Genomic DNA, 20,016 nt, shown 5'->3' with positions numbered 1-20,016 from the left:
AGTGCCAGTGGCTGTAAATCAGAAGGGCGATGCAGCAGATGTGGTGTAGACTACTCAAATCGAGGATCTACGGCACAAGAGGGCATGTAATGTTTGTGTGGGAGACAAAATGCTGTTGACTACTCAGATTGTCAATTAGACAACAAGAAATGCAAGTTCCCGAGCTCATTGATAAAAGGATTTGCTCTAGAATGAAGGCAACGACAAATATGAAAGAGAGTATGGTTTTGCTGGCGTTACAGCCCATCAAACGTTCACGGAGACGAGCATTGCACAAGCAGTCGAGGTAGCTGTAGGAAAAACCTATGGCTAGGGTGATGGTTCAACTATAGTTGAAAGCAACTTCGAATGTATTGCTCAAGTTGCAAGCAATCAAATTGCTGAGCTTATAATACCGCAACCAGCCGGTCCTCTCAAGTCATATAAACTTCGTGTGGCCAATGAGGTAAATCTGATAGGTGATAAGGTACATGACTCTGTTATCTGCCAAGGCTCCACTTCATGCTCATAGGGTAATTGTGAAAAACCGTGCTTGACTTGAACGTATCAATTGATGTCAAAATCGAGCCCATGCTCATAAACGTAGCCGGTCCCCGCTGAACCCTACAAACCCTACGTCCCCATAGGCGAAATAAACGAAAAGAACCTGGCCGGTAAATTTTTGAAGGAGAATATTTTGAAGAGACTTGTATCCGCAAGGCTAGGTGGCGTCGACAAGAAGAGCCGTGTCCGCAAGTGCTCCGTGAATTTTCCGGCTCCATTGTAGAAATTTATGTGTACGGCCAAGTACGACTATTGTCATGTCTTTCTGAAGTTCTTCCACATCGACCGACACCAACCACAGCTGTAAGTGGTTGGAACTTTTTATTTTAGAAGCCCTAACGCACCTGCCTATCGTGCGAGCTCGACAACGCCATCGCCGCCATGTAGGCGGCTGCAGGAATGCTACCGTGCGCGCGTACACGATGGCTCTCGCGAATGAACCCTCAGACGCTATTGCGCGTCGTGGACCTTTGCGGATGACGGACACACGACGCCAAGAGCTTGAAAATATGAATTTTCAAGACTCTACAGCTTAGAGCCTCTCAACGCCAAATGAAACGAACGGTCAGAACGCCGAGACTGACAGCCAAAACCAAGCAGATGGAGCCTGGCAAACTGTGCTCACTCTGTGGCAGAAGAAGGCTCTCGCGAAAGAAAAGAAGGCCAAGTCCATAGATTTTTCGACGACGTCGTACCACCAACAAGCATCCCCTGCTGAAGCAACCAGAAAATCTAATTATAGGCCTGCCCACAGGCGGCTACCCCCCTTGCCCAAAAACGACTTCAAGATAGTGGTGCGACCACACTTTGGCTACCTGTTAAGACCTTGACTAGTCCACTACTGGCAGACGCCGTGATAGAAGCTTGCAATGGAAAAAGATCTTTCTGAGAATTGAATTGAAAAAGATCTTTCTGAGAATTGACATAATTCTGAGAATTTTTGCTCAGAATCATGCAAGGTTCCAACATCTTCATTGTTTCGACGCCGCAACAGACAGTGGCGGACCACGTGAGACGTATTACCGCCCTAAAGATCAACGGCCGGCCACACTCAGTCAATGCCTACGTAGCGACAAGCAAAGGGACAACTAAGGGTGTCATTCACGGCTTGGACCCCCACACGACGCCTGAAGCGCTAAAAGCCAATCTCCGCATACGCACCCAAAGTGTCGAAATTCTGCAAGCACGGATGTTTAAAAACACCAAGACGGCCATTATAACATTTTTTGGATGAATTACACCTCGGTACGTCTATTAAAACGGCGAAGAACTTGCTTGCTACCTCTACAAGGTTACCACCCAGGTGTGCTAAAAGTGCCATCAGGTTGGTCACCGTTCGGACGTTTTCCCCCAGCCGGACAAGTGTGTCATGTTTGTGGACAACGGGACCCTGCAACCGGACATGAGTGCTCTCCGAAGTGTGCAGCTTGTGACGGGGGTCATTTGACAGGCGACCGAAGTGTCAGAAAACGACTCAAATCTCCGCAGAAAAGAACCTCAAGGGCTAGTGTGCACCAGCCTTCTCTGAATGACACCTCACCAAAGCCACCTCAACGCCCCCGCTGGTTTAGTTCTGATGATGAACAATCTGCCTTGGATCACTGTCCAGAGTCACCAGAGACTCGCCCAAGGTTCGGCTCTGGATACAGGTCTAGATCGAGATCCCGGACCCAGAAGGACTCTAGTCACAAGACCCCACCCCCAATTTCACTCACACAAGCCTCCTAAATCCGGGGCTCCACGCTCAGCGATCAAACAAGCGCCCGAACAAGGCGAGGTGAGCTATGCACGAGTTGCTTCTCCCGCTTCTCCAATAACGGCTAATCCAGAATATCAAAAAATAATTAGCAAGAACAGACTTCTCCGTGAGAGCTTGGCAGAAATAAAACGAGAGTTGGCCTCCCTCAAAGCTAACCATCAACAAGCATCACCTTACACTGCAAGAATATTTATGCACCAACAATACTTTTAGTTCTTCGTTTTTCCCACGGGCAGTGCGAGAGTGGAATGCTTTGCCCGAGACGGTGGTTGTGCAGCCCACTGTCATCAAATTTTACAAACTTGCCGGCCAAGCCGTTCTATTAGCTACATGATAGCGACGCTATCAGGATTGTACTGATCATTGTCCTCCCTGCCAGTACATTTGTGGTTTAAAAAGATGGAAGTCGGTACCAACTTTGTCTGTTGCGTGCTTACTTTTTTCTTTCTTTTTCGTGTTTTTTTTCAGTGTGTGCACATGTGACTGAGACATGTGCCTCGTTAATAATGTAGATCCATAATTGTTATCATTTTATACCATGACTTTTTTGTACCCATACAGTTGTATAAGTATGTGAGTATAGAATGTTTGTAGACACTTTCCAACCCACTCCTGTAAAAATCCCTGACGGGATTGACAGTATTGTTAAATAAATAAATAAATAAAAATTGAGTGGCTACACGATATCAAATCCAGACTACCCTAAAGTCGCCAAGTTGGTTCTTAAGGAAATAGTGACTAGTATTCATTATCTTACCACTAGCAGCATTAACTAGGAGCATTAACCATCAAATCGTATACTACCGCATAAGCGTAGCAAAGCTAAAAGCATAATTACGAACGTGTATAGCTCCCCTAAGGAAAAGAGGGTCGATTTTGACGCGCTCGTTCGGTATGCCAAGAGTAATTCCAGCATCCAGGATCGACGACTGCTTCTCGGGGACTTTAATGCCCCCACACTACCTGGGGGTACCGAAAAGATACCCCGAAAGGCCGGGAACTTGAGCGAGTTGTTGATGTGCATGGGCTCCAACTTCTCATACTCCCGCAACACCCGAAAAGATTGAGTAACAGCGTCAGCACAGACACATTTCCTGATCTTGCATTCATAAATAATGTTGATGAGGTGTTCTGGACCAACCTAGAAGAGAATCTCGGCAGTGACCATTATATTTTTAGCGTGTCGATTGCCTCCCCCGAAATTCAGCAGTCTCATGGCAATGTTGTAATAATAGATTGGGTAACTTATCGTAAAGTCTCACTGCCCGAAATTTTACCGGATAGCGCTGAAGATTGGGCAACGCACATACGAGAGGCTCACAAAGCAACTTCTAAGCGGGTTGCGCTCACAGTGGAAACCCCGGTGGTCGATAGTCATCTGTGACATATGTGGCAATCCAGGAGAGCGTTGACCAAGCGATGGAAACAACAGCAACTCAATAGTAAATTGCGCCATAGCATTGCTGAGATATCCGAGCGGGAAAACGCTTACGAGCAGCAGTTGGAGACGGCGAGCTGGGCAACTTTTCGCGACTCACTTCGAGGAACCATACACACCTCCAAGACATGGGCTATATTGCGCAGCATAATGGAACCTGGAAAAACCAAAACATCAGCAAACAGAACTCTCAAGAAGCTTGCTGGGGAATTCCCAGGAACAGATCACGCCCTCTTCGCTAAGCTGCGAGACAAGTACATAGGCGCGTTCACAACTCCCCCGTGCACTTTAGCATACCAAGGCCAGGAAAACGCAGTGCTCGACGCACCGATCACCAAGGCAGAACTATTCGCGGCCGCGCAAGCAGCAAAGCGCAATACTGCCCCCGGACTTGACCAACTAACGAACGCGATGATTCGGAATCTGAGCGATGAACACCTGGAACAACTTACTCGGTATTTTAATGAACAGGTATGGAAGAAGGGTGTGGTTCCTCAACATTGGAAAGAAGCTAAAATATTTTTATTCCGAAGCCAGGAAAAACACCCGACCTGCAAAATCTAAGACCAATATCATTAACATCCTGTCTTAACAAATTATTGGAAAAGGTGATTAACACACGTCTCACGACTTACATTGAAGATCGAAACCTTTTCCCAACAAGCATGTTTGGATTTCGCCAACATTCGTCAACGCAGGACGTCTCCCTTCTACTTCGGGAAGAGGTACTCTGCAATACCACGGTTGGTGCAGAACATCTCGTCGTAGCTCTTGATTTGAAAAGTGCATTTGACACTATGTTCAAGGAGCTCATCTTATCTGAGCTAAATGACATTGGTTGTAGGCAAAAGATATGTGACTATGTTCGCTCTTTTCTAACCTCTCGCACTGCTACAATAGGCCTAGGTGATTCACGCTCAGATCCGTTTCCTATGCCCAATAGAGGCACACCACAAGGGGCGATACTATCTCCTCTTCTCTTCAACATCGGCATGAGACGCTTAGCAAAAAGACTAGACAGCGTTTCAGGGCTAAGGTACGCGTTCTATGCGGATAATATTACCCTATGGGCCAACAGTGGCTCTTTGGGACAAAAAGAGCAAATCCTACAAGACGCAGTGGCCGCTGTTGACGACTTCGCTTATCAGAGCGGAATGAGCTGTGCTCCCGATAATTTTCACGACTCTAAGCGGTGGATCACTCGGTTCTCGTGTCGATGAAGAACGCAGCCAGCTGCGAGACTTGGTGTGAATTGCAGGGAACACTGAGCCCTGATTCTTTGAACGCTCATTGCGGCCTTGGGTCTTCCCTTGGCTTCGTCTCCCACACTGTAATGCCTAAATGGCGCTGTGGGTATGAGTGTAAATAAAATAAACAAAAAATAAATGAATGTAAATTTATTAGAATCCGAGGCAGAGGCCGCCGCATTCAAGAGCCGGTCAACTACTTACTAGGAGACCACAAGATTAAAAAAGGTACAGAAAATGCGAGTCCTCTGACTGTGACTACAAAGCAACAAGCGAGTGGACCACACAATAAAAACTCGCAAAACAACGGTGAATGAGATCTCCTGTATGATTTATAGATTCACGTATCACCAAAAAGCTTTCAAGGAAGCTGAGACGCTCCGGCTGGTTCAGGCTTTTGTCCTCTGTCGTATAACATATAGTCTTCCTTTCCAGGAGATCAATAAAACTGATTTAAAGGCCCTAGATGCGTTGATACGAACATCGTACAAAGTGGCTCTCGGCCCACCACTTGGAGCGTCCACAGAACGCCTCGAAGCCCTCGGCATACACAATCATTATGAGGAGTTATGCGCAGTGGTGCTCATTTCTCAACGGGAGAGGCTTAACTTAACCACTACTGGGAGAAAATTGCTACGCCGTGTGGGTTACCCAGCTCATTCTCAGTATGTGGGAGATGAACTGGAGTCCATGGCTAAACAGCTACGTGAAAATATTCTAGTATGCCCTATCCCCAAAAACATGAGCCCCCCATATCAAAAAGGTCGTAGGAGTGCAGGAGCTCGCAAGCTACAGCGGCAATTCGGGAACAATCCGGACACGGTGTACGCAGATGTCGCCCTATGCGGCACGAACAAGTACGTGCTCGCAGTCGTCGAAGCGGCCCCGGGTCAAAGCATTTCGACTTGCGCCATGGCACGAGCCGTCTCCGCGAATAACGCTGAGGCTTTAGGTATCGCGCTTGCTATTTAAGCTAAGGATATTCTGGGACGATCTTCCCTTGTTCTCACCGATTCCATGGTCGCATGTAGACTCTTTTTCACGGGAAGACTACCACACAACACCATTCGCCTATTAGGACCGGACCTAACGCATGAACATGCTATCATCAGGTGCCCGGGTCACACGGGACTCGATGGCAATGAGCGAGCGGACGGCGCAGCTTGTGCTTTAATCAACCGAACGGCTTACCACTCCGACGACAGTCCCTTTTTACCACGAGATATCCTTGAAAACCAATGGCTTGAGCGACGACGGTACAGTGTACCACAGACAGCTTTACGGGACCAGAATTCTTATAACTGGCGGCGTATACAAACAAACACATATCCAAATCTTTCGTTGAAGCACGCCATTCACCCTGCGATGTACAGCGATAGTTGTCCGTGGTGCGGAGGCAGGCCCACTCTCGCCCACATAACGTGGGATTGTCGGAAAAGGCCAACCGAAATTAACTCGCCGCAAATAGCCAGCGAAATTTCCGCAAGGAAGCAGTGGGAGACTTTGCTCACCAGCGAGGATCTGAGAGTGCCACTAGCGCTCCTCGACCAGGCGCAGCAGGCTGCTAAAGCCAGTGGAGCCCTGGAATAGGGGCCCCACCCACATGCTCCCCGTATCTATTTTTTCCTTGTTTTTTTTCAAATAAAGGTTTTGATATATATATATATATATATATATATATATATATATATATATATATATATATATATATATATACATATATATATATCTCCGCAAAGACTACTTCAACAAAATAGCATTTTTAAAAGTTTTACAGTGCAATGGTCGTTCAATATTTGCTGCAATTAGTGATTTACACTTACTTGATACTCAGCTGAATCGTGATTTAATTTTGTTACAAGAAACATGGCTCGATCCAGACAACAGCTTTTATGTCAAGAATTACCCTTCGTTCAGGCTAGACCACCCTTTGAGAGGTAGTGGAATAATGACATTGTTATCAGCAATCGTTGCCATAAAGCTAAGGTAACGTTTATTTATTTATTTATTAGAATACCCTCAGGGCCCGTAGGGCATTACAGAGGGGGTGGGTACAACATATATTTATTTATTTATTTATTAGAATACCCTCAGGGCCCGTAGGGCATTACAGAGGGGGTGGGTACAACATATATAACACACAAGAAAAAAAGACAAAATAAAGAAGCAAGTATCAGATGCGCAAATCAGGAAGGCAACATAAGTCAACTAAAAATGTATAAGAATTCAAGCACATACAAGACAAAGATAGATAATGGAAACTGCGTATGGTTACAAGCATTGCTGAGAAATTGCAGTCTTGAATAACAAAGGGTCTGTTATTGATACAACGGAAGAGGGAAGGTGGTTCCAATCGGCGGCTGTTTTCGGTAAGAAGGCTGCTGAAAAGAATTTCGTGCGGCAAAACGGAATGGCAACCTTATGCTGATGATCAATGCGCGATGAGTGGTATGACGGTTGTGAAATGAGGTTTCGCTTCATTGATGGATTGTGAAAAAATATCTTATGAAAAAAATGCAGTCGCGCCAGTTTCCTCCGGACAGTTAAATTGGGTAGGTCAAGGTTAGATTTCATTTCTGATATGCTAGCAGTACGAGAATAATTAGAACAAATGAACCAAACTGAGCGGTTCTGAACAGATTCTAACGCGTTAATTAAATTTTGCTGCACGGGATCCCATATAGCGGACGCGTACTCAAGTTTTGGGCGAATTAGTGATCGGTATAATAAAATTTTGAGGGACAGCGGAGTGCGAGAAAAGTTGCGGCGTAAGTATCCTAGCGTTCGGTTAGCGTTATTACAGATGTAGGTAACATGCGTGTGCCAAGATAGATTGTTGGTAATGTAAACGCCGAGGTACTTATATGAAGAGACATGCTGGAGGGGAACGGCGTTAATTCTGTAAGTACAGGGGGGAGAAATAGATCGCCGGGTTATTGACATGCATTTAGATTTGTTGGAGTTGAGAGTCATAAGCCATTTATTGCACCAGGTTGAGACAGTGTCAAGGTCTGACTGTAGAAATTGGTTATCATATTCATTGTTTATTTCGCGGTAAATTACACAATCATCTGCAAATAACCTTATAGCGGAGTTAATACTGTCTGGGAGATCATTAATATATATAAGAAAAAGTAAAGGGCCTAATACGGAACCTTGGGGTACGCCGGATGTTACTTTGGAAAGAGGTGAGTTATAGCCATTAGTTGTTACAAACTGAGTGCGATTATTCAGAAAGCATTCAATCCATTTAAGAATGTTCGGGTCAATGTTTAAGGCACTAATTTTCAGGAGGAGTAATTGGTGAGGTACTTTATCGAAAGCTTTTTGAAAGTCAAGAAAAATGCAATGCACAAGTGAGCCGCGATCTAAAGCCGATGCTATGTCATTAGTAAAATAAAGAAGTTGGGTTTCACATGAGTAACTTTTTCGGAATCCGTGCTGATAGGGAGTAAAAAAAGAATTTGATTCTAGGATTGAGACAAGGTTGGAGTAAATTATATGTTCTAACATTTTACAAGGAACACTGGTTAGGGAAATTGGTCTGTAATTGAGAGGAGACTGTGTGTTACCAGATTTGTGCAGAGGGACCACCTTCCCCACCTTCCAGTCAAGCGGCAAAGTGGAGGTCTGAATAGATTGCGAAAAGATTAAGGACAAGTAAATTGATGAATACAATGCAGTGTTTTTTAGAAACTTTGAGTTGATTTCATCTACGCCACAAGAAGAGGATAACTTAAGCTTGTGAATTAAATTTTGCACTCCAACGGCATCAACGGTAACAGGATACATGGGTAAAAAATCACGACTAGGCATTTGCGGCAACGCAGAAGCAGAACAACTTGAAAAAGAAGTAACAAAAAAATCATTTAATGCAATGCAACACTCTTCACAGCGAACTGGCTGCCCGTCTGAGTTCGTGAGCGAAATGTTTTTCTTTTCCCTAGGTTTAACAGTTTTCTAAAACTTAGAAGGGTTGGTTACAAGAATTGAGGGAAGGGTATTACTAAGAAAAACGCGCTTGGCTTCTTTGATAGCTGCTCTGTATTCGGAAAAGACAGATTTGTACACGTGCCAACGGGCTAACGAATTAGTCTGCTTTGCCTGACGGAACAACCGTTTCTTTTTATTCCGCAATTTTTTTAAGTCAGTTGAGAACCAAGGGGGGCGTTGGCGACCCTTGATAACGTATGTGGGATTGTATCGCGTGATTAAAGATTCAACTTTCATTTTGAACAAGTTCCAGTTTTGTTGAACGCTGCGATCAAAGAAGCCATTAGCAAAGCTCTCAAAATTCGATTCGAGTTCACTGTTGATTGAGTCATAATCGCCGCGTGAGTAGTCTCTTATTGTTTTCCAATTGTTTGACCGACGCCTTAAAGAACCTGTTAGATTGAAGTGCACACACAAGAAGAAAAAGAAAAAAAAAGACAAAATAAAGAAACAAGTGTCAGATGCGCAAATCAGGAAGGCAACATAAGTCAACTAAAAATGTATAAGAATTCAAGCACATACAAGACAAAGATAGATAATGGAAACTGCGTATAGTTACAAGCATTGCTGAGAAATTGCAGTCTTGAATAACAAAGGGTCTGTTATTGTTACAACGGAAGAGGGAAGGTGGTTCCAATCGGCGGCTGTTTTCGGTAAGAAGGTTGCTGAAAAGAATTTGGTGCGGCAAAACGGAATGGCAACCTTATGCTGATGATCAATGCGCGATGAGTGGTATGACGGTTGTGAAATGAGGTCTCGCTTCATTGATGGATTGTGAAAAAATATCTTATGAAAAAAATGCAGTCGCGCCAGTTTCCTCCGGACAGTTAAATTGGGTAGGTCAAGGTTAGATTTCATTTCTGATATGCTAGCAGTACGGGAATAATTAGAACAAATGAACCGAACTGAGCGGTTCTGAACAGATTCTAACGCGTTAATTAAATTTTGCTGCACGGGATCCCATATAGCGGATGCGTACTCAAGCTTTGGGCGAATTAGTGATCGGTATAATAGAATTTTGAGGGACAGCGGAGCGCGAGAAAAGTTGCGGCGTAAGTATCCTAGCGTTCGGTTAGCGTTATTACAGATGTAGGTAACATGCGTGTGCCAAGATAGATTGTTGGTAATGTAAACGCCGAGGTACTTATATGAAGAGACATGCTGGAGGGGAACGGCGTTAATTCTGTAGGTACAGGGGGGAGAAATAGATCGCCGGGTTATTGACATGCATTTAGATTTGTTAGAGTTGAGAGTCATAAGCCATTTATTGCACCAGGTTGAGACAGTGTCAAGGTCTGACTGTAGAAATTGGTTATCATATTCATTGTTTATTTCGCGGTAAATTACACAATCATCTGCAAATAACCTAATAGCGGAGTTAATGCTGCCTGGGAGATCATTAATATATATAAGAAAAAGTAAAGGGCCTAAAACGGAACCTTGGGGTACGCCGGATGTTACTTTAGAAAGAGGTGAGTTATAGCCATTAGTTGTTACAAACTGAGTGCGATTAGTCAGAAAGCATTCAATCCATTTAAGAATGTTCGGGTCAATGTTTAAGGCACTAATTTTCAGGAGGAGTAATGGGTGAGGTACTTTATCGAAAGTTTTTTGAAAGTCAAGAAAAATGCAATGCACAAGTGAGCCGCGATCTAAAGCCGATGCTATGTCATTAGTAAAATAAAGAAGTTGGGTTTCACATGAGTAACTTTTTCGGAATCCGTGCTGGTAGGGAGTAAAAAAAGAATTTGATTCTAGGAATGAGACAAGGTTGGAGTAAATTATATGTTCTAACATTTTACAAGGAACACTAGTTAGGGAAATCGGTCTGTAATTGAGAGGAGACTGTGTGTTACCAGATTTGTGCAGAGGGACCACCTTCCCCACTTTCCAGTCAAGCGGCAAAGTGGAGGTCTGAATAGATTGCGAAAAGATTAAGGACAAGTAAATTGATGAATACAATGCAGTGTTTTTTAGAAACTTTGAGTTGATTTCATCTACGCCACAAGAAGAGGATAACTTAAGCTTGTGAATTAAATTTTGCACTCCAACGGCATCAACGGTAACAGGATACATGGGTAAAAAATCACGACTAGGCATTTGCGGCAACGCAGAAGCAGAACAACTTGAAAAAGAAGTAACAAAAAAATCATTTAATGCAATGCAACACTCTTCACAGCGAACTGGCTGCCCGTCTGAGTTCATAAGCGAAATGTTTTTCTTTTCCCTAGGTTTAACAGTTTTCCAAAACTTAGAAGGGTTGGTTACAAGAATTGAGGGAAGGGTATTATTAAGAAAAACGCGCTTGGCTTCCTTGATAGCTGCTCTGTAATCGGAAAGGACAGATTTGTACACGTGCCAACGGGCTAACGAATTAGTCTGCTTTGCCTGACGGAACAACCTTTTCTTTTTATTCCGCAATTTTTTTAAGTCAGTTGAGAACCAAGGGGGGCGTTAAAGTTAATGTGCCCAGAATTTGAAATTTTAGCTATAAAAATAACTCTGCCTTTTCGTCAGACATTTACAATAGCCACTGTTTATTTTGCGTCAGGCGTGCATGATACCCGGCCATTGGACACCCTAAGTGGCACGTGTGGAAGAAATATTTTATTGGCAGGAGATTTTAACGCTCATCATGTCACATGGGGTGTAAAAACGGATGCGTGTGGTAACTGTTTGTGGGACTGGTCCCAAGATAACAACCTCACCTGTTTAAATTCAGGAAGCTTAACGTACTTGAGAGGTAACACATTTTCTTCATTGGATCTTACTTTTGTAAGCATCTGCCTTAATGTTTCGGGTTGGTCTGTAGTTAACTGCGCAACAAACAGTGATCATATACCGATTATTATGAAATAAAAAGTCCGGTGGTATTCGCAGCTTCCAATGAACATACGTTTATAAATTATACTAAATTTAAAGAGGGCTTGCTTTCTTCACTAACTTCTCTATCAGATACAAGCACGAAGGCAGAAGTTATGAATATTTGTACAGTTATATAGAATTCCCGCGAAAAATCTGAATTTACGGTGACATTTGTTAAGCAGAACGGCAATTCACCGTGGTGGAATGATGATTGCTCCAGGGACTGCAGGCGTAGAAAGGCAGCCTGGCAAAACTGTTATTAAATCAATGCCCTCAAAACTGGAAGAATTAGCAGTGTTATGCTAAAGCTTCTAAAAAAACAGTTTCGCGAACAAAGAAAATTATGACATTTGGATGCTCGAGTATCTATTTAAATAAAAAAATCAGCGCGAACTCAATAGATTTCTTCGTAAAAAATGATACCACAAGTTATGAGCACACACTTTATTAATTTGCCTCCGAGAAAATTGAAGACTCATTATATATATATGGTAGGAGCTAAGAACAGCGCCTTTTGTCCAAGGTATTCTCACCGCCTAATCGTGCCCCCATTGAGAACGACTTCATTGATATTTACAGTTCTGAATTAACAGAGGATATATATGGTATTCCACCAGCGGCTCCAGGCCCTGGCGGAGCCACGTCGGCCATGTTAAAACTGTTGAATCTCAAGAGATTATTAGATGTTATCAACTACTCCATAACCATGGCATGGCTTCCTCCAGCTTGGAAAATGGTCAAGGTGATACCACTGCCTAAAAATTGATATAAAGGGTATGAACCAGTCAACATTAGGTGCATTGCGCTAACCACAAATTTTGTGAAATTAGTTGAAGGAGTGGTTATCATTCGTATAATAACGTTCATTGACAAGAAAAATGTTCTTAATATGTCTCTATTTGGCTTCAAATCAGGGTGCTCGATATGGCTAGCGCATATAGGTATTCAGTGTCACATGCAGTTAGCTCGGCGTGAAAAGAAATATGCCTTTTTAGTTAAGTTGGACATCGCGAAAGCGTACGACAGCGTTGAGCATGCAGTGTTAATTATTACCTTCCCAACAGGAAGTTCCCAAGATACATTTGGCGTGAACTGAGGGCTTCGCAAAGTAGGACGTTCTACTGTTCCCAAAGCAGCATTTCTTCGTCTGTATACGTACGCGCAAACAACAGGCGATCCGTTAGGGGCCGTCCTTTCTCCCGTTTTATTTAATATACTTATGAGTTCTATACAAAGACATCAGGATGTACACACACATGTTTATGCGGATGACATCGCTTCTTTTGCAGTGCCCGAAAATATTCACAATCTATGTCAGTGGCTACAGTCATACTTATCAGCTCTAGAAGGGTGGCTTGATGAAATACATCTGCATCTGAATGTGCGAAAAGGCTGCTTACTGCCATTTTCTTTGAAAGACCCTGTTCATATTTCGCTTACATACCATCTATAGTATATTTCTCGACTAAAGCAAATGAAATACCTTGGTGTGCCAGACGGTCGCTCCATGTCTTGGAAGGCACAGATCAAATACATATCATTAAAGGGTGTTTGGGTGGTCGGTTTGTTACGCAAGTTTAGTCGTAGTCGATTTGGCATGCGAATGCAAACGCCTTATCAGTATACTGCATGTACGTTGGGCTGGTCCTTGAATTTGGATGAATATTATAGGCTGGAACTCCTGCTTATACGCTTCACCCTCTTTTAATGCTCGAGAGGAAAGCCTTGCGTGTGTGTTCATACCTTCCTAATTTTTTTTAACAATTACTGGTATATGAAAACTAGGCTCCCATCACATGATTCGCGCTTCAATTTGTTGGCGGTACAATCATTTTCGAAGCTTTACGAATCACCAATAAGGCGTTTCGGAACAGTTCTTAATTTTAAGCCAGATTTGTTTTTTTGGAGCACTTTGGCCGAGATTTTACACGCCTCAAGTTCTCCATATACAGAGCTTTCTTTACAACCTAAATGTCCATATTAGTGCCGCATATCCGATCAGTGATTACAGCAGCTCTAACGAAATACAGCTTGATGATTTTTTTCCAAAACAAGCAAAACTCATGTCAGACCGCATTTTAAGTTCTATTTTGATTGATTATCTGGTTTCTTCACCAATAAAGGCAGTCATTGTAACGGATGCTTCGCAAAATGAATAAAAATGTGATATAGGAATATTCGCCCCTATTCTATACTGGTAATTTTTACTACGTACTCCAGAAGTTTTACCCATTATAGTACCAGAGTTTTTGTGCGATAATTTTGGAGCACACCGGCCTACAGCATTTTCGCCTCCATTGAAAATGCAGCCGCCGCAGCCGAGATTCGATGCCGCGACCTGTGGGTCAGCGACCGAGTACCTTAGCCACTACATCACCACGGTGGTGAGGCTAGATACTTTCCCATCATTTGTTCCAGTGTATATACTGTTCATTAAATTGGTTTAGGTACCAAGGCATAAGGGACTATTACTCAATGAAATGGCGTATGCATTAGCTAAGTCATCGGTAAATGTCCTGGTTATTCACATATTACCAGCATCTCAATTCGTTATCGGGGCTAGATTTAGGAGTAAAATGATGTTCGAAGAAGTTTCTTTGCCATCCATATTAAACACATTTGAATTTCGACACCTAGGTCTTCGTTGGAACAGTAAAATATGTGACACGAGTGTAGTTGAAGTCGTGATTAGTACGCTGAGCTGTCAAACTTCTTATCTCAATTTTTATTTACATAGAGCTGGTCTACCTGCTTCCCTAAACTGTTGGTTTTGTGGAGTTCCTGAGACAACAGACATTACGCTCACAGGAAAGTAAAGGTTTACTAGAGAGATGGGTCAGCATCCAGGCAAGGGAATATCTAAACTGAAAAACCGAAAGTTTCGTGTCAAACCGAAAGTTTCGCATTTGAGGAATATACCTTTGTACGAAGTTCTGACCTTTGAAGTAATTGTAATATGGACAAAGAACGCTAAACATCCACCGTTGGATGGGCGATCGTGGCAGAAAGACCAAAAATTAGGTAAGTAAAAAAATAATGTGCTGACAGCCACGTTTCTTGCAGTGCGATATTGTCTGGAGTGAATCAACAAAACAAATACAATAAATCTGTACTAGCTGAATGAATATATCGACAGTTACCATGAATTATTTTGAGGGAACCTATAATTTTGAAAGAATTGTTTCGGCAACAACCTTATCTAAAACATTTTCTTTAAGAAAACCACTTTTCAATATGTTGTCATTTTAGTATTTTTGCCTTTTGAATGTTTTGGACACCCTATGTTTTTGAAAACAGTGCCTTTTAGGGATTAATCTCCATGTCTATATTGTGACGGGGCAAGGTCTAGGCTCACAGGATAGCGTCCACCGAGAATCGGCTGCCGAACAAGATGTCTGAGTTGCCTCTCGGCCAAGCGCCGAGAGGTCGCTTTGTGCTCTACGGGGCATATCGCTGAGGCCGGTGATCCAGCCAGTTTGCAAGTCAACACAACACCTGCGCCGGACCAATGCGCCATGGACCCAACGAAACTGCTACCACCCGACATCAACGAAAGCATACTGCGCAGACAGTGGCGGACTGACACAGTGACGTCAACAGAAGGCCCTCATCTCGACCGTATAAATACCGGGCGCAACGACGGATCTTTCAGTGGACTTGGTTGCACCAGAAAAGACAGGATGCTAATCCCTCTACTGTTCGTTATCCAGGTCGCTTTGTGCTCTACGGGGCATATCGCTGAGGCCGGTGATCCAGCCAGTTTGCAAGTCAACACAACACCTGCGCCGGACCAATGCGCCATGGACGCAACGAAACTGCTACCACCCGACATCAACGAAAGCATACTGCGCAGACAGTGGCGGACTGACACAGTGACGTCAACAGAAGGCCCTCATCTCGACCGTATAAATACCGGGCGCAACGACGGATCTTTCAGTGGACTTGGTTGCACCAGAAAGGACAGGATGCTAATCCCTCTACTGTTCGTTATCCAGGTTAGTGTGCAATACACTTCTTCCATTCGAGATGACTCCCCGACCTTGATGGTGCTGCCAAGTCCACATTTTCTTCTTGAAACTGTCAAAGATTGTGCTGATGTTATCAAGTTGCTGTTACTAACCGCTGGTGATATAGAAACCAATCCGGGGCCAACATCAGACTCAGAGTCTGAATCCAGTTCGACTAACGACCTACTGAAAAAAATTTTGAAACAGCAAAGGGAAACTACCAAATCTTTGAAAGAATTGACTTCCGACCTAAAAAGAGTCGAATCTGCGGTGACCAACGTTCAAGAAAGGGTTACGTCTATTGAAAAGGAAATATGTCGCCTGCAAATGCTTGAACAAAAGTTGACGGTATGTGAGGAAGCCTGTAGCAGCTCAAACATCCAACTTCTTGAACTATCGGCCAAAGTAGACGACCTATAAAATAGGAACAGACGCAACAATCTCGTAATATACGGTATTAATGAAGAATAGACGAAGATTGGAAGTCACTGGAGGTCACAGTTAAGCAAGAAGTATTCCAGAAAGTATTAGGAATAGAAGTAAAGTCATTAGAAAGGATTCATAGAATGAGAAATTATCATAAAGAACGCCACCGTCCGATTATCCTTCGACTTTATGACTTTGCAGAAAAAACCAGAATTTTGTCCTGCTGCAGAAAACTGGAAGGAACGAAAATAGCAATTTCGGAGGATTTTTCAAAAATAGTGCGTGATAAACGACAGAAACTTTGGCATTCTGCAACACAGGAAAGGGCCAAAGGCTTAAAAGTGTCGCTAATTTATGACAAATTAAAAGTGGACGGAAAACTGTTCATCTGGGATTCGCATCACAATCGAAGGGTTAGAATGACAAAATCAGTTACGCCTGCGCAAAGGCAGCCGGAAATTCAAACGAAGAAATGACGGGAGCGTTCTAAAACCCTTCGAATTGTATCACTTAACGCACGCAGCGTTTTAAACAAATTAACTCTTTTGGAAAGCCTAGTACTAAACCACAATCCACATATTTTAGTTATTACAGAAAGCTAGTTGCACGAAGGCGTGCTTGATTATGAGGTTGTCCCCTCCTCATACAAATTAATCCGCAAAGACAGAACAACAAGAGGCGGCGGAGTAGCGATAGCTATAAAAAAGAATGTGAAGTTTTCCCGTTTAGAGGATATTAGCAACCATGAAAGTGTGTGGTGCCGGATCAATTTCTATGGAAAAAGCATATTCTTGGGCGCAGTGTATCGTCCACCAAACTCTTCCCCTGAATATTTAGAGATTATGCACGACTATATTGCACAACACACAAATTCACGTTCGAAGATAATTTTATGCGGAGATTTTAATTTGCCAGGAATTAACTGGCATGAATTGGGTCATGATCACCGAGAGGTAGCAAGTGCGGAATCATTGTTGCTAACAGCGTTTAGTTTCTCATTGTCACAACTAGTATCTAGTGCTACGCGTATTGTAGGTTCTTGTTCATCTGTGCTTGATCTCATGTTTGTAAGTAATTCCCTTGAAAACTGTTGTATAAGTGTTGAAGATGGGATTTCCGACCACAAGATTGTTTCTCTTTCGTGTCCTTTAACACTAGTTCAAAAAACAAAGGAATCCAGAGCTACTTATTTCAGGGCCTATACACGTGCAGATCACGCTGCTATCTTCGCCCACTTAGAATCGTCGTTTTCTGTTTTCGATAAAATTAACAACGTGGACGAACTGTGGACATGCTTTAAAGATATCGTGGGCGATTGTGAAGCTCGTCACGTGCCTTTAAAAAGAAAACGCGTTGACCGCGATTATCCGTGGGTGACGCGGGAGATCATACATTTAAAAAGGAAGATTAAAAGGCGACGCAAGGCCGGAAAATCTGATCAACTACAAGGCCTTATCGCTACACTGAACAACAAAATTCGCAGCGCTAAGTCTAGATTCCATTCTGACACGCTTCCATCATTCATGCAGTCTGAGCCAAAAAAGTTTTGGCGCTACTTGTCTAAGCAGCATTCTGATATTACGCAGCTCACATCGTGCAACAAAATTATCACGCAACCAGACCAGATAGCCGATGAATTAAATGCCTTCTTTCACTCAGTTTTCACGCATGGGTCCTCTGGAGCATCTTTACCATCATATCCTTTAATTAACCCTATGCCAGAATTGCAGATTAATAAAGGTGTTCAGTGCCTGCTCTGCAACCTTGACACTAAGAAGTCTCCAGGCCCAGACAATATTTCGAACACCTTTCTTAATAATTATGCTGACTGGATAAGCCGATATCTACATAAAACCTACACCACTTCAATAGTTACGCAGACAATCCCTAATGACTGGCGCATGGCAAAGATTATTCCAATACATAAATCCGGTTCTAAATTACAATCCAGTAACTACCGCCCGGTCTCATTAACCAGCACGTGTTGCAAGGTATTAGAGCATTTAATTTTTAAAGCCCTTATGACACATTTAGAAACTAACAACCTACTCTACTATAGGCAACATGGATTTCGATCTGGCTTATCGACAGTCACGCAGCTAGCCGAGATTACCAACGACATTGCGAATGCACTGAATGAAGGAGGACAAATAGATGCCGTTTTCTTAGATTTCGCAAAAGCATTTGACGTCGTTCGCCACCCTGATCTAATAACTAAAATGCATGCAATTGGTATTGAAGATAATATTATTACATGGATAGCATCATATCTACACAACCGCAAGCAGTTTGTCGCTGTGAACAACCACACGTAAAACCGCCTGAACGTCCTTTCGGGCGTACCACAAGGATCAGTCTTAGCACCAATTTTGTTTCTTATCTACATCAACGACATTCCTATGGTCATTGACTCACCCGTTCAAATAAGGCTTTTCGCAGATGACTGCGTTGTGTACACAAGGGTAAATCGAACTGAGGACCAGATTAACCTTAATCACTCATTAACAAAAATTCAAGCCTGGTGTTCCCAGTGGGGAATGACATTGAACGCGCGGAAAACTGTTGCCATAACTTTCACGAATAAGAAAAAACCACTCAAATTTGCTTATAAATAGACAATTTATAAATTACCAAAAGCAATCAAGTTAAATATTTGGGAGTTACATTAACACCCAACCTTAATTGATATCCTCATATAACTGCTATTTGTTCGAAAGCGCAAGGTAAATTGGGCTTCCTAAAGAGAAAACTCCGTAACACTCCCCCTGCAGTAAAGCTAACCGCCTATAAGACCCTGATTAGACCAGCACTAGAATACGCCGATATAATTTGGAGTCCACATCATAAATTTCTCATTAGAAAAATTGAGCGAGTGCAAAACTTAGCAGTTCGATTTGTGTTTTCCGATTACTCCAGGTATACCAGTGTTACTAATCTACGTAAAAAAGCCGAACTTCATTGCCTTTCCGAACGGAGAATACATTCTAAACTTAAATTCCTGTATCTTCTTTATCATGGGAAATATACAATATCCAGATCAGACTATCTTCTTGAACCTTTCAGGCATTCCACGAGAACTAACCACAATAAGACAATACGACTGCCCACAAGTCACAACAACATTCACAAAAACTCTGTTTTTCCGTCATCAATTGCATATTGGAATCAACTTCCATTAATAGCTGTGAACGGTGACACCATAGAATCCTTTATTGAAAAGATTAAAACTATAGGTTTTGAACAATAGACGCAAATGTACGAATAGGGATTTATTGTGAGCAGTTTTTTTCCCTTTGACTGGTTTGTCCTTTTAGCATGATTCCGAACGTTGCATTATGACACTGTTGTTTTGGCTACTTGGAATTCAATAGTTTTTTCTTTCTTCTTCTTGAATTGTGTCGGTGCCGTTCTGTACGTGACATCTTTGTTTGTATATCCTATGTACCACTCCTGCTTGGACCGAGAAGGTCTGCAGTATACTTAAATAAAAATAATAAAAAATAAGCGCCTAACGCACAGGCGTCTTCTTCATCTTCGCTAAGCGCGACCCTTGCTCCTGTCGATGATGCACGGTAACATCACACTCCTGCGGCGGAAGCGCCGTCACGGCGCTTAGTACGGTGGCGACGAACGAGGAGGGTGGTACGGTTTGAGTCTGGAAACGTGTACAACGTCTGCCTGGAGTGAGGTGGTCGAAGAGGCATTGTTTAGGGGTGCGATCTCGTAGCTCACGTCACT

General features: G+C 43.0%; 1 non-coding gene across 1 annotated transcript; it reads left to right on the top strand.

Moving 5' to 3' along the window:
- Positions 1 to 4,921: 4,921 nt before the first annotated feature.
- On the top strand, positions 4,922 to 5,074 carry LOC119186913 (5.8S ribosomal RNA). Its single transcript, XR_012894609.1, has one exon. It is a non-coding gene; the product is annotated as a 5.8S ribosomal RNA (ribosomal RNA).
- Positions 5,075 to 20,016: the final 14,942 nt, after the last annotated feature.

This window comes from Rhipicephalus microplus, chromosome 3 (assembly GCF_043290135.1).
Source record: "Rhipicephalus microplus isolate Deutch F79 chromosome 3, USDA_Rmic, whole genome shotgun sequence".
NCBI classification, from domain to species: Eukaryota; Metazoa; Arthropoda; class Arachnida; order Ixodida; family Ixodidae; genus Rhipicephalus; species Rhipicephalus microplus.
Note: the sequence above shows the minus strand (reverse complement) of the source record. Positions and strands in the feature narration are given on the sequence as shown.